The following is a 14,130-nucleotide window of genomic DNA, read 5'->3' as shown; positions in this document are numbered from 1 at the left end:
TTTTATAGAAAAATTGATATTTAAACGTCTATATAATACATGTTTATAGCATGTTCTGCTCTTTGTAGACTTTTATTGGTTTAAATATATGGGTTCATTTTTTTATTAAAAAATTCGGTATATATATATATATATATATATATATATATATATATATATATATATATATATATATATATATATGGTTTTAAATATAATGGGCGGAAGTCTCTCGAGAGCATTTTTCAGCAATCATCTCATTAGGAGAAAATCGATAACGTAAAAATAATAATACTATGTCGAAAGTAAAGAGAGTTCTGACGGGGAACTATTGAATGTGCCAAAAATTACGGGGACGCTAAAATACTGTTTATTAACATTTAAAAAACGATTAAAATAATGGCACAACGAGGGGGAGAAAACGGGAGAAAAGATTCGCAGTTCCCCAAAGAGAAACAATGCGTTAGATGTTTCTTTCTGCCGGCACAAAGAAGGTTTCCGCACCGCAATAGAGACAGACTCCAAAATCTTTAAATGGTTTCTGGAGTCCGCTCTATGTAGCACCTCGAACCATTCAATTTGATAACTATCGGCACAATACGGGTTGTCAACCAAATGCTGGCCAATAGCAGAGTCCAAGGCTGCAGAAAGAGGGAGACTACCAGAACCCATTCTTCCTTTGTCTGATCTTCGATGGAACATGCTGGTTTATACGAGTCAAAAGATGCAAGGATGTTCGCCCAACATAACCAGCATCGCACTGGCATTTGAATTGATATACAATATTGCTATTTTGGATGTAAGGCAAACTATCCTTGGAAATGCAGGTCTCGTAGTATATACCAAACGCAAGGACACAGAAAAAAAGCAGTCATAAATACTTCTGCGAATCTGTTTGGAAAGTCTGTTACTCTTTTCCCCAATCCACGGTAATTTTAAATAAAGCGGGCATTTCAAAGGTTCAAACTTTTTAGGAGATTTAAAATCCGCAATCTTTTTGAAAATACAGACATCAATATGGTCAACAGGATAACCATTATTGATGAATATTTCCTGATCTTATCGAGTTCGGCGTCCAAGCTGTTAGGTGAACAAATCATCAGGGCTCTATGTACCAAAGTATTAATTAAGCCGACCTTACGTGATTTTGGTACAAAAGACAACCAGTTCACATATAGGCCAGTAAATGTCGGCTTCCTATAAATTGTAGTGAGAAAGCCCCACCCCCTTGAACGTTCGACAAGAACATCCAAGAAGGGAAGCGAATTGTCCTTCTCACTTTCCATAGTGAACTTTAGAGCTCCATGCAAAGAATTCAACCTATCAAATATTAGAAATCTCATAGTATTCGCGGCCCAAAATAGATCACATTGGTATGGTTAACCCACACTGGTTTTTACGAGGAATGGTGCACATTTTGCAAGTAATGTTACCTCAAGTAACAGCACAAAACTAGATGAATTATTGTCCTGGAAGCCAGAAAGAGACCATAAGAAACATATTTTTTTAACATATTTAAAAAGTCAATTGTGAACAGGAAAATTATTTTCTCAACTTCTTTATTAACTCAGTGTTTGAGAGATAAAGGAGGATTTTAATGGACTAATCGAATATCTATGTTTTTTAGAGATGAAGTGTTTATCGCAGGAAAAGAGTCTCTTGATTTCTTAAAACTTCGGATTAAGTAAAATAAAACAAAAGCATATTTATGCATGCTGTGTGTGTTGTGTTATGGCATTTTCAATGCCGGTGTAAATTTAATAATGTTTATTTTGTTTTTGTGTAAGGTTTTTGTAATGTGTGCGAGTCTCTGCCAAAAATACGACATCTTTTAAATTGTCTTTTCCGAACGTCTATGTTGTGCATTAGTACAAATTGAATGAGGTAAAAGTTTATTTGAGGGTTTTAGTTGGTGTTTGGTTTTTATTATTTTGCTTGATTTTAATATGTTGTTTACTTTGTTTTTTTTTAGTTGACTGGGTCCGTGTTTCTTTTTAGTTCTGTGAAAAGTTCTGGATTATTTTTGTTGTGTGTAGAAATGCATACTAATATTTGTTTTTTTAAGTTATTCCATAGTTGTTCAAATAATATCATTGCTACTATTTCTATACATTACTTGTGAGAGGTGTTCTGTTTTCATTAAAGTTTTTCGGAGTTCCTTTAGTTAGATCATTCGGGGATTATAATGCTAATTCTGCGTGCTAAAGTATATGATATATATATATATATGTATATATATATATATATATATATAGTTCTGTATATCTGTATATATATGTGTGTATATATATATATATATATATATATACATATATATATATAGGTAGTAAATTATAAAAATATATATGGCAATTAAGGTACCCAGAATATTCCGCGTTTCATCCACGCAATGATTCGTCAGGCTTATCAGGTTAAACCCGACGAATCATAGCGTGGATGAAACGCGGAATATTCTGTGTATCTTAATTGCCATATATATTTTTATAACTTACTACCTAGCTCTAGCTATGTATTGACCACTGTTGAAGTAAATACTTAAAGTTTACGCATTCGTATATTAATTTCTGTGATTAAATGAAGTAGTCATATATATATATATATATATATATATATATATATATATATTTGTATATATATATAAGGAAGCTTGGGACGATGGCTTCTAAAATTTGATAATCAGGTTATTGCTGTATCTGTGGGTTTTTAATTAGTCTCTGATATGATTGTTTCTAATTTTAACTAGTGTATCTAAGAAGGTTAGTATGGTCAACTATATTATTAAGTGAATTTAATTTTGGGGTTTAATGTCTAGAGTATAGCATATGATTCGTTGATGCCCCTTTCATAGAGTTTTCTCAAATGATAAAATTATAACCTACAATAATAAGAACTCAACTACTGTCATAGACGAGCGCCAGGAACAGAGATACGTCGTTCAATTCCCGGCAAAAGTTCATTACGAATGGTGGTAACTATGTAGAGAAATAAATTCTGGAGCAAACTGATTGCCTGTTTTAATTGTACCATTGCGTTCGTAATTTTTCTAATTTTTTAATGAAAAATTAGAAAGATTTATTTTCAAACGACCCTTGTACGATAAAGCGCGCGCTCAGTTTACTTGTACCACGCCAGTCTTCGTGGCTCTGAAACGTTTTGTGTTTAAAAAAATACATGTCTTTATTTTGGAACGACCACTGTATATATGAACGTTTAAAACGTCTTCCTTGATCGTAGTCATTGGAAATTAATAGAGCTTCTTTCAACATCTAATAGTGCTTAAACGGTCAATAAGATTTTACTTTAAATTGGCTTGTGCGGATAGAGCAGCGAAACTTAACGCTAAAAAAATTGATGTGTCAATTTCAACTTTAAAATTTTTATTTTTATTTCACATTTGAAAAAATATTTTTAAATTCAAATTAGTCGAATAACAATTGGATTAAACCAGATTTTCATAAATATTGACGAAATGTTTGCTTTCTATTAATGAAATCAGTATTGTAGATCGTATCCAAAAAATGAAATAATAGTTTAATAAATGAGTATTTGTCAAGAATTTTAAATTAACAATTACTTTCAATTTTGCAGTTTTAATTCTTCAAAATTCATTTTTTACAATTTAATAAGGCTACAAATATTTTAACACTATCATGTTTGTGACAGGAAAATACTTTCGGATTAATTTAATTTAAATCGTATTTAAATTAATTTAAAAATATATTTTTAAAGTATTTGGTTATCTTAGTTTTACATTTTTATAATTATCTGGTTTAAGTAATTTCCAACATTTTGAATATATTAATGACAATGTACATAAAAAAGGATGAAAAGGCATCAAAAATGAATTTCACGGAAAAATTAAATTAAAACAATTCATTCTTTTGTAAAACAACAGATATGCATTTAGATTAATTCAATTCCCTTGTAATATCGTTTTGTAATGAAAATATTTTTTAAAGAGTTTTACATGTATTTCGAGTTTCAAAACTGGATTAGATCAAGCTAATTGATATGCTTGCGACAATCGACGTTCCGCATTATACGGAAGACTACATAAACAAACCGATTTGTGGACTGTTGCAGTTACCTTCTGAGACACATCATGGTGGTTCCAGAGTCTATATTTCAAGCTATCAAATACTTCACTAGATTTATTGATTTTGTTTCTGATACCTTTTCCATTATCAGACACAACAGAGCCTATGTATGTAAAGGAAAATACTGTTTTCAAAGCTTTTTTATCAACATATACCAAAAGTGGTGAAGAAGTGAGAGAGTTTGGTTTCAGCTGTTGAATAAGTTCAGTTTTCGTTATGCTAATTGTAAGACCAAAGACCTTACATGCATTATATAGACACTATTTAGGACGTTCCGTATGGCCTCAAGACTATGGATGACAAGATCACAGTAGCCTCTCAAATAGACGAAGAACAGTTCGCACTAATATCCGGAGTTTGGCTCTGAGCTGTTGCTAGTTAAATAATCCTCCGCTTAATTGATACTGAGCACATACACCTTCTGAGGTATCTTTGCAAGTTTTTCAAGCATCACTAACGAAAAAAAAAAGATCTGAGCAATCTTACATTTACATTTCCAATAATAGACTTTGTTCGCAATCAGTGTACTCATGCTATAAAAAGGGGACACCCTTATTCAATATTTGTTTCTGGAACCTTAAGCTTCTTCAAAACAGTCCACAGACACCGGTATGTAATGGTTTAGTGAGACTAAGAAAGGGAACAAAATGCCCTTATTATGCTCCTTTGCTTTTTTACTTGTTGTTTTCGTAAACTGAAGATCGTATTCATAGCCTCTCTTCTAGACTGGAAACTACATTGGGTTTCTGGAAACACAGTTAAGAAAACAAATCATTGATTCTTTATGATTATCATACTCACATTTACATCATCCGTGCTTAAAAAAGTGAATAATTGAAGCCTATTTGAACTGATGTGTCACAGTATCAAGTTTCCATATAAATGAGAACAAAGCACTCAGTTTCCCGATCGGCAATTGGCTTCCACACTTGTATGTTTCTTCTGTACCCTAACATCAACTACAGCCTTTGACAATTATTTTCAACATTCAACACGAAAAAACTGTCAGTAAGATTGTTTATGCTTTGACTCTTGAGGAAGATCATAAATTAATCTCTGATCTACTCTCGATTCTCTGTTTATCGGTAACGAGAGTTCTATCTGACAAAATTATTGGAGATGACCTCCTTTGAGATGAGATCAAACACATTTTGAGATTTTCAGAGAAAGATTTTAAGGTGGTCTTACTTGATTTCCTCTAGTCTGGTGGGATATCAATCTTCGTGCTGTAACTTGAGCTAACATCACTCATCACTTGAAGAACATTATTCCTCGTAAAAGCTAGTGTGGGGTTTCTGATTAAGTAAGAGTGCATTAAGTAAGAGTCTGCAATGATTTCGATTCACAGGTTGAACAACCCAGTTATTCACATCAATTTCAACAACTGAATATCATTCCTCAATGCATCTTTAAATATTTACTTATGTTTATGCTACAATATCTTTCCTATGGAAAGCTTAGCAAAAAGTAGTTGCTTTGGTGTCCGTCCCTCTCTACTTATCCTTAAGTGTCCAATCCAATGCATTTTAATTTTAACGATCTTCACTTCTATGCTACAGTTGTTGGATTGGTCAAAGACAACATTATCAGAAGTAAATGGCTAACTGGTGTTCAGTATTTTACAGATGCATTCTTGATGAAACCTCTCCAGAAATTTGAGATGCCTTCGGGATGTTGTCAATGTTTCTGATGCATACAGTAGATAAGTAAAGAAACATGTATAATACACACTTACCTTTGACTTCGTACTGATTCCTCTATCGGACTATACACATTTTGAAGATTATCGAACACAGAACTGGGCGATTCTTATTTTAGCATCTAATATTTCATCTCTCCTCAGTGTACTACTTCGTGCCATTGCTTACTGATATTCGTTCAGACAAATTACCATTAATGTAAATTCAGGTCTTCATGTTCTGGTGCAACTCTTCAACATTTTTACAAAACGAACAGAACAATCAAAATTTTTTAGAATAATTCTGCGTACATCACAATCGATGGTGTTGAAGGATTTGGTGAAGAAAAATTTAATACAATAATACCTATTGCTCCTTGCATTTTTCTATTAATTAACGAACAAGAAAAAATATGCTAACCGTCCTATGCCTATTACGGAACTCAGATTCGCTTTCAAGAATTATGCAGGTTAAAATATATACATAAGCAACCATTTCAATTAAACGTTGCTAGCAACACACACACAGGTTATAGCAGAGTGATCCTTCTATGTTCAACACATTTAGACTTCTGTTATTTTTCTCTTTGTAAATCAGTAGCATTATTGCAGACACTGAATTTTAAACGACATTACTTATATATATATATATACATGTATACGGCATCATTACTACATATATACATATATATATATATATATATACAAATACTTTCATACTTTATATATATTAAAATATGCACGAATGTCTGCACATATATACATATACATAATAATATATATACCTTTACATACGTACATATGTACACACATATTAAAATAAAGGATACAGCATTTCTTTTCAATAGTTAATCAAACTCTTACTCTTCTAATAACGGTTTGGAATATTTAAGAACTTCCTCAATCTCTTCCAAAAGATATCTGATTCACATTGCGATATTCCATAAAAAGGGAACCAGTAAATACGATTGTGATTATATTTGATAAAACTCTCTTCTGTAACGCAACTAGAAAACATGCATTGCCAACTGCCATTCTTCCATGTTCCACTTTATAAAATTATGTTGTTTTTTTTTTCGTTTGAAAAAAAATCTGGCATCACTTTGCACAATAGTTCCGTGTTATCAAAACTCATTGCAAAAAAAGCAATTCTATTAATTCCGAAGACTCCCATAAATGCGGAATCTTTTTCGGAATCTCTTTTTTTTTTTTTTGTCATACCATGTACAGGTTTTGTAAAAGCTATTTTCCTTCCAATTGAACTATTTGATTGGTGTAGCCGCCGGGCGGCCATTTTAGTTTTCTGGGTTTCCTTTATCTAAAGAGATTTCCGTGCCTGCAGATAAAGTATAGAATGAAGGACAAAGTAAAAATAACAAAATATAATATTTAGATGAGCGGAAAAGTGTGAAAATGGCGACAATAATCTTATTTCGTCCCCGCTCATTTATATGTTTCATTTTTCGTTTCTTTTTTTCAACAACCTGCAGACAATTCATTTGATGCTTTCATTTTAAGGGTCGTAGATTATTTTATTGGCCATCAAATTCTATTTTTGCAATAAAGAAAGATTTACGGACAATATTTTTTTTAGTATTTTAGTTTTGTGATGCATTTTAATATTACTCATGCGGTTGAACACATTCATGGCAAATGCTTAATAGATCAAGTGGCAGCACGTCTTACTGTATTATTTGTGCTCACATAACTATCATGTGAAGTATACAATACTACATGAAATGTTTTGCTTAGAAGTATATTGCTGACATTTTCTTGAATGTCTATTTATCCTCACCTTAATCGGGATTTTTATGTCAACGGACAGCGTGTACTTACAAAATATTTTGCCAACAAAACACTATCCATGAACTACTTTTTCACATTTATTATTATGTTTTAAATTTTTTGTGTTTTTTTTTTTTTGCTCACAAATAGTTACAAGTGATATTTTACTGAAAATACGTTGTGATTTTCATTGGAATTTATATTATTTCTAATTATTTATTTTTAATTACTGTTCGCTATTTATAGTAAAGTCCCACGAAATAGTTTTCCGTCCAAATTTTGTAATCAGGTTTGGATATATTCATGCTTATTGCTTATAATTTTATTCGAATAAAAATTGCAATTTCTGCAATTAAGATATAAACCAACCCTATTATACAGAGTTTTATATTAGTTGGATACTAATATTGTCCGCAAAATATTCAATTGATTTTATTTTATCTATCTATCTATCTATCTATCTATATATCTATCTATCTATCTATCAATTACCACTACCACCATTACTATTATTATTATTATTATTATTATTATTATTATTAATAATAATAATAATAATAATAATAATAATAATAATAATAGTTTTTGGTTTTTCCCACTAGAAGTTTCCAGTCAGAATCAGTGGTTTGTCACTGACAATCATCTGTTAAGTTTCCTCGAGTCTGAGTGATAAAAAGGCCTCCTCGTTTTCAAGTACCCTCTACACCTTTCGATAATAATAATAATAATAATAATAATAATAATAATAATAATAATAATGAAACTTTATATATAATAATTATCAATAAATCTAAATAGATGATGAAAGATGAAAGAGGAAGAATATGGCTGACAAAAAGAACGGCTATACAAGAAACAAAGAATTCAAGCATAATATAGCAGCAGAGGAAATAACATTGAGAAAATACAGATACAAATTCAATAATACAAATTAAGCTTTGTTTACATTTTAAGTCAGTTTTACTAAAAATGAAAGTATAACTACAAAAACAAAAATAACTAGACCAGAGAAATGGTAGACACCTTAGTAGCAATATAATTCTAAAATGAATAAACCAAAATATAAATCTTAATTAACTGAAAACAGAAATATTCCCCTGGAAATTGAAGCAAACCAAACACAGAAATTCATGAAAAGACTCTCTCTGCGACCTTAATAATGGTAACTGGAAATTAGCTATCAATAATGGAACAGATTGTTTCCAGCTAAAGAAATCACTAAAATGCATAATAGAGTAACAGAAAATGCAAACAAATGTTTATACTAAACGAATATACCGAAGGAGAATACAGAAATTAGAAACAGACAGGCCGATAGACAGATGAGAAACTGATAAAGACCGATGGATACCCTACCACTCACTTTTAATCAGACTTTTTAGTATGGGAGATAAAATTAAACACAAATTGACAAAAAAGGAAAACGGGTTACTATACATTGACCAAAACATATTGACTGATGTAAACACAAAAATGAAACAACCATGCCATTTAGCAATCGCTAAAACAGAATATTCTACTATCAACTAAACATAACAAATTAAATGTTAAACGGTATGCAAAACATTAAAAGGAATGAAACCCATGTAGAAAATATGGAAAATAGAAACTGGAACTTAACATTTTACACATAAAAGATTAATATAAATAGATATTTCAAAGAGACTCACAATTTTTATAATTGTTTTCACATGTTAAGTGCCACACACCAGTACATTAAGCTGATGCGCCACATCCAACACATTATGGGAGTATCACACACAAACACACTCGAGTGATGCCATACACGAACAAATTCATTGGATACTACACACCAACACATTCATGTAATACCAAACTGAAGCACAATATGCCCCATACCAACGCATTCAAGAGATGCTCCACACGAAAATATACAAATATATCCTCACCAACATATTGAGGCGATATCACACACTAATACATTCAGTTGATGTCACACACCAACATACCTAAATATTCAAAATATGCCATGCAGCAATATATTTAAGTAATGCCACACAGCAACATATTCAGGTTATAGCACACACCAACACATTCAAGTGATTTCACAGCCCCATAGTTTCAATTGATGCCACACACTAACACATTCAGTTTATGCAAAATACCAACACATTCGAGTAATGCTACACACCAAGATAATTAAGTGATACCACATACCAGCACATGTAATTGCACACATCAAAACATTCAAGTGACGCCATTTACCACGTCATTTAAGAAATGGCACACACCATCACATTCAATTGATGTTACACATTCAAATAATACCACACAAAACCACATTCAAGTAATGCCACACACAATCACATTTAAGTGATGCATCATACCAAAACATGCCAGTGATATCACACCCTAGCACAGTCAAGTGATACCACACACCAACACTATCGAGTGATGCAACACAACAAAACATTTTAGTGATGCCCCACTTCACCCATTTAGGTGATGCCACATACCAACACATACAAGTGATGCCACATACTAACACATACAAGTGATGCCATACATTAATATGTTGAAGTGATGCCACACGCAATCACATTCCAGTCATACCACACATCAACAAATTCAAGTAATGACACACATCACCACATTCAAGTGATGCCGCACACAACCACAGTCAAGTGATAACACACACACCAGTGCATTAAAATTGTGCCACACACAATATCATGTAAGTGACGCCACACACCATTATATTTAAGTGTTACTACACATAATCAGATTTAAGCGATGCTGTACATTACCACATTAAAGTGATGCCACACCCCAACATACTTAAGTAATGGCACGCACTAAGACATTCAAGTGATATCACAGTACATCACATCTGAGTAGTGCAACACACAAACACAGTCAGGTGATGCCACATCCAAACACATACAGCTAAAACCATACGCTAAAACATGCAAGTGATGCCAGACGCTACCACATTCAAGTAACACTACACTTTAACACTTTCAGGTGATATCATACACCAACACATTCAAATGATACCACACTTCCACATTAACTCAATCTGAGTAATACATTCCACCAATAATTTCAGGTGATGTCACACAACTAAACATTAAAGTGATGCCACACACCAACAAATTCGAGGGAAGTAACACCCCAACACATTCATGTAAGGCCACATACCAGCACATTTAGGTGATATAACAGGTGAAAACTTCTAAATGACTCTACACACCAACATATTTAAGTTATGCCGCACACCATGACATTCAGGTAGTGCAAACCATCAATACATTCAAGTAATGTCACATATCACTATCAAGTGATAACGCACAGCAACAAACGGATGCATGATGCCACACCCCAACACAAACAAATGGTAGTGATGCCACACATAATACATGCAAGTATTATTAAACACAACCACATTAAAGTGATATCACACAGGAATACTTTAAGGTGATGCCACAAATTACCACATTCAAGTTATGCTACGCATTAACATGTTCAACATCAAAGTTATCCCACACATGAACCCAATCTAAGTGATACCATACACCAATACTTCAAGGTGATGATGCCACACCACAACACATTCAAATCATGTCACATACCAACACATCCAAGTGATACCACAGACCATCACATTCTAGTTATTTCATATACCAACACTTTCAGGTAATTTCACACCCTAACACATTCAAGTGATGCCACACACTAAAGCCATGTAAGTGGTAGTACAAACTAACACATTCAAATGATGTTCCACACTATTAAATTCAAGTTATACCATACATCAACCCATTCAATTGATGTCACACATTAACACAATGAAGTCATTAACACCCGGACACATTCTAGTGATACCACACACATAGTCGAGTGATGCCACACGCTAAAGCATTTAGGTGATACCACCCACTAACACATTTAAGTGATGCCATATACAAACGCATTCAGGTAATGCTACACCTGCATACATTCGCGTTATGCAACACAATAAAACATTCAGGTGATTTCACACACTAACATATTCAAGTAAGGCCATACATTGACACATTCAAGTGATGTCACACTTTAACATATTCAAATTATGTCATGCAACAACACATTCAAGTGATACTACACCCAACATATTAAAATGATGCCACACGCCACCACATTCGAGTGATACAATACACTAATATATTCAAGTAATGCCACACACCAACACAACCGAGTTATGCCTCATATCAAAACATTTAAGTGATGACACACACTAACAAATTCAAGTGGTGTCAATCACCAATGCGTTCAAGTGATGCCACATACCACCACATCAAAGTGATAACACACACCAACACATTCAACCAATCCACACACTAACACATTCAAGTGATTCCACACAATAATACAACTTAGTGATTCCACACACCAACACATTTCACTAATGCCACACACCTAACACATTCTGTTGATATCCGACAAAAACACATTCAAGTTATTTAATGCTTAATTTTTTACGGAAATAATAAATTACCTTATGCTTATGGTTAATCAGAAACTACTGAAAACATTGAAAAAACAACTAGAAAAACTAATAAAAGACATTTAGCTTGGATATAGAGATTTGATTAGGGATGGAGAAATTCGCACTATTTTAGATGAAGAACAGAAAATACAAAAAGAAAAGAAAACATAAAACCATTAATGACGACTAAAAGATTGTATTAATCCGATAAATATAAATATATGCGCAGATTTTGTCAAATTAATGAAAAAGATTTCTATCAGAAAATACATGGGATTAAGAAAGTTCTTTGCAAATACGTCATATAGTATAATCCTAATAAAAAGAATAAATACATCGATGGTATCCATAGATACTAAGCCCTTCATAAATAGAACAAGAAACAACCCCGTGAAACAGTAACTTAATTATTTACACAACGCAGAACACCAAGCCTATTTCATGTAGAAAAGAAAAAGGAAAATGACTGGTAACTATTAAACATTGCGTATACGATGTAAGAAATAATATTACCACAAAATGCAGAAGGACTGATTATCACGGTAAAAATAGCGAAAAAGTAAGCAATTACAATGACCAAATAAACAGGAAACACAAATGAGGAAAATAAACATTACAATGCGAAAATAACTACACAGACTGTTTAAAACAAGCCGAATAAGTTCTGGTTTGGAAATCATGTATGAAAAGGACATTTTAAAAGAAAAAAAAAACGAATTTCTCTAGCTAGCGAGAAAATGAAAACACAAAAAACAATGCGATCAAAACTAATTGCATAAAAGCAAAGAGACAAGACATAGGAAACTGAAATGTAAATACTCTGTACAAACAACGTAAATGGTAAATATAATAAATGAATTCAGTACGAAACAATAGAGAAGATGGGTTTGTGAAGTTGGTACAATGAGAACTTGCTAACAACTGCAATTTGAAGATACATACAAATAGTAGAAATACAGACAAATATTAGTAATTGAGGCACATATAACTAGCTGCCACACGGAAAATGATACTCGATGGTTGTGAAGGAAACTACGTAATTTCAAACGTGATGCGAAGAAAATGAGAGTGTTGGAAAAACAGATTGTTTCACCCCTGACAAATCATTGTGAATGACGATTAAGCAAAAATATTTATACATTGTATAAATGAGATACACAATTAAATCTAGCAACAAATGGTACATGAAATAAGTATCTCTATATAAAACGTATAATCTGTGTGTGTATGAGTGATGTTTCTTATAGAAAAAAAGGTTAGAAAATGTACATAAAATCTCAAAGTGTATTATTATGCAATAATTACCGGCAAACGCAATGAAAGTGTTCCTGACTGCTGGCGTAAAGGAGCTGAGAATATAATCCTCTTAAAACCTCAATACATATCATGTGTATGACATTTTAATGTTTGATATAAAAGTTTTTAAAAGAAGGTCGAGTCTCCTCTAAAATTTCAAATATTTAGATGAAATTCATTTTTATAAAATTCTCTAATCAACACTACCAGAATCTTCAGCCAAGATATCCAAATGGAATTTGGAATGGAAAAGAGCGCATAGCTAGTTATAAGAAAGGGAAAACTGAAAACGACAAAAGGCATGGAACTACCCAACCAAACAGAAATGAGGGCACTAGGGGTACAAGATGACTATAAATACTTGGGAATTCTGGAAGCGGACACCATCAGAACAACAGAAATGAAAGAGAAAATTGGAAAGGAATACCTCAGGAGAACAAGAAAACTCCTGGAAACGAAATTATATAGCAGAAACCTAATAAAATATATAAATACATGGGCAATATCACTAGTAAGATACTCTGGACTCTGATACAACTCGACCAGAAAACCAGAAATTCATGACCATGCATAATGCACTACACTGAAAGGACGATACTGACAGACTCTACGTGAAAAGGAAAGGCGGCGGGAGAGGACTGCTCTGTATAGAAGACTGTGAAGGACGTGAAAAAAGAACTAGAAAAATACATAATGCAAAACACTGAAAGAATAATTATGGTAGCGAGAGACACTGAAAAAAAACCCAACAAAACAGAAAACAGAGAGACAAAGGACAAAACGAGAAAAGAGAAATGGGAAGAGAA

Source organism: Euprymna scolopes, chromosome 3 (assembly GCF_053919585.1).
Source record: "Euprymna scolopes isolate OS-2025 chromosome 3, ASM5391958v1, whole genome shotgun sequence".
NCBI lineage: Eukaryota > Metazoa > Mollusca > Cephalopoda > Sepiida > Sepiolidae > Euprymna > Euprymna scolopes.
This window is presented reverse-complemented; position numbering follows the sequence as displayed.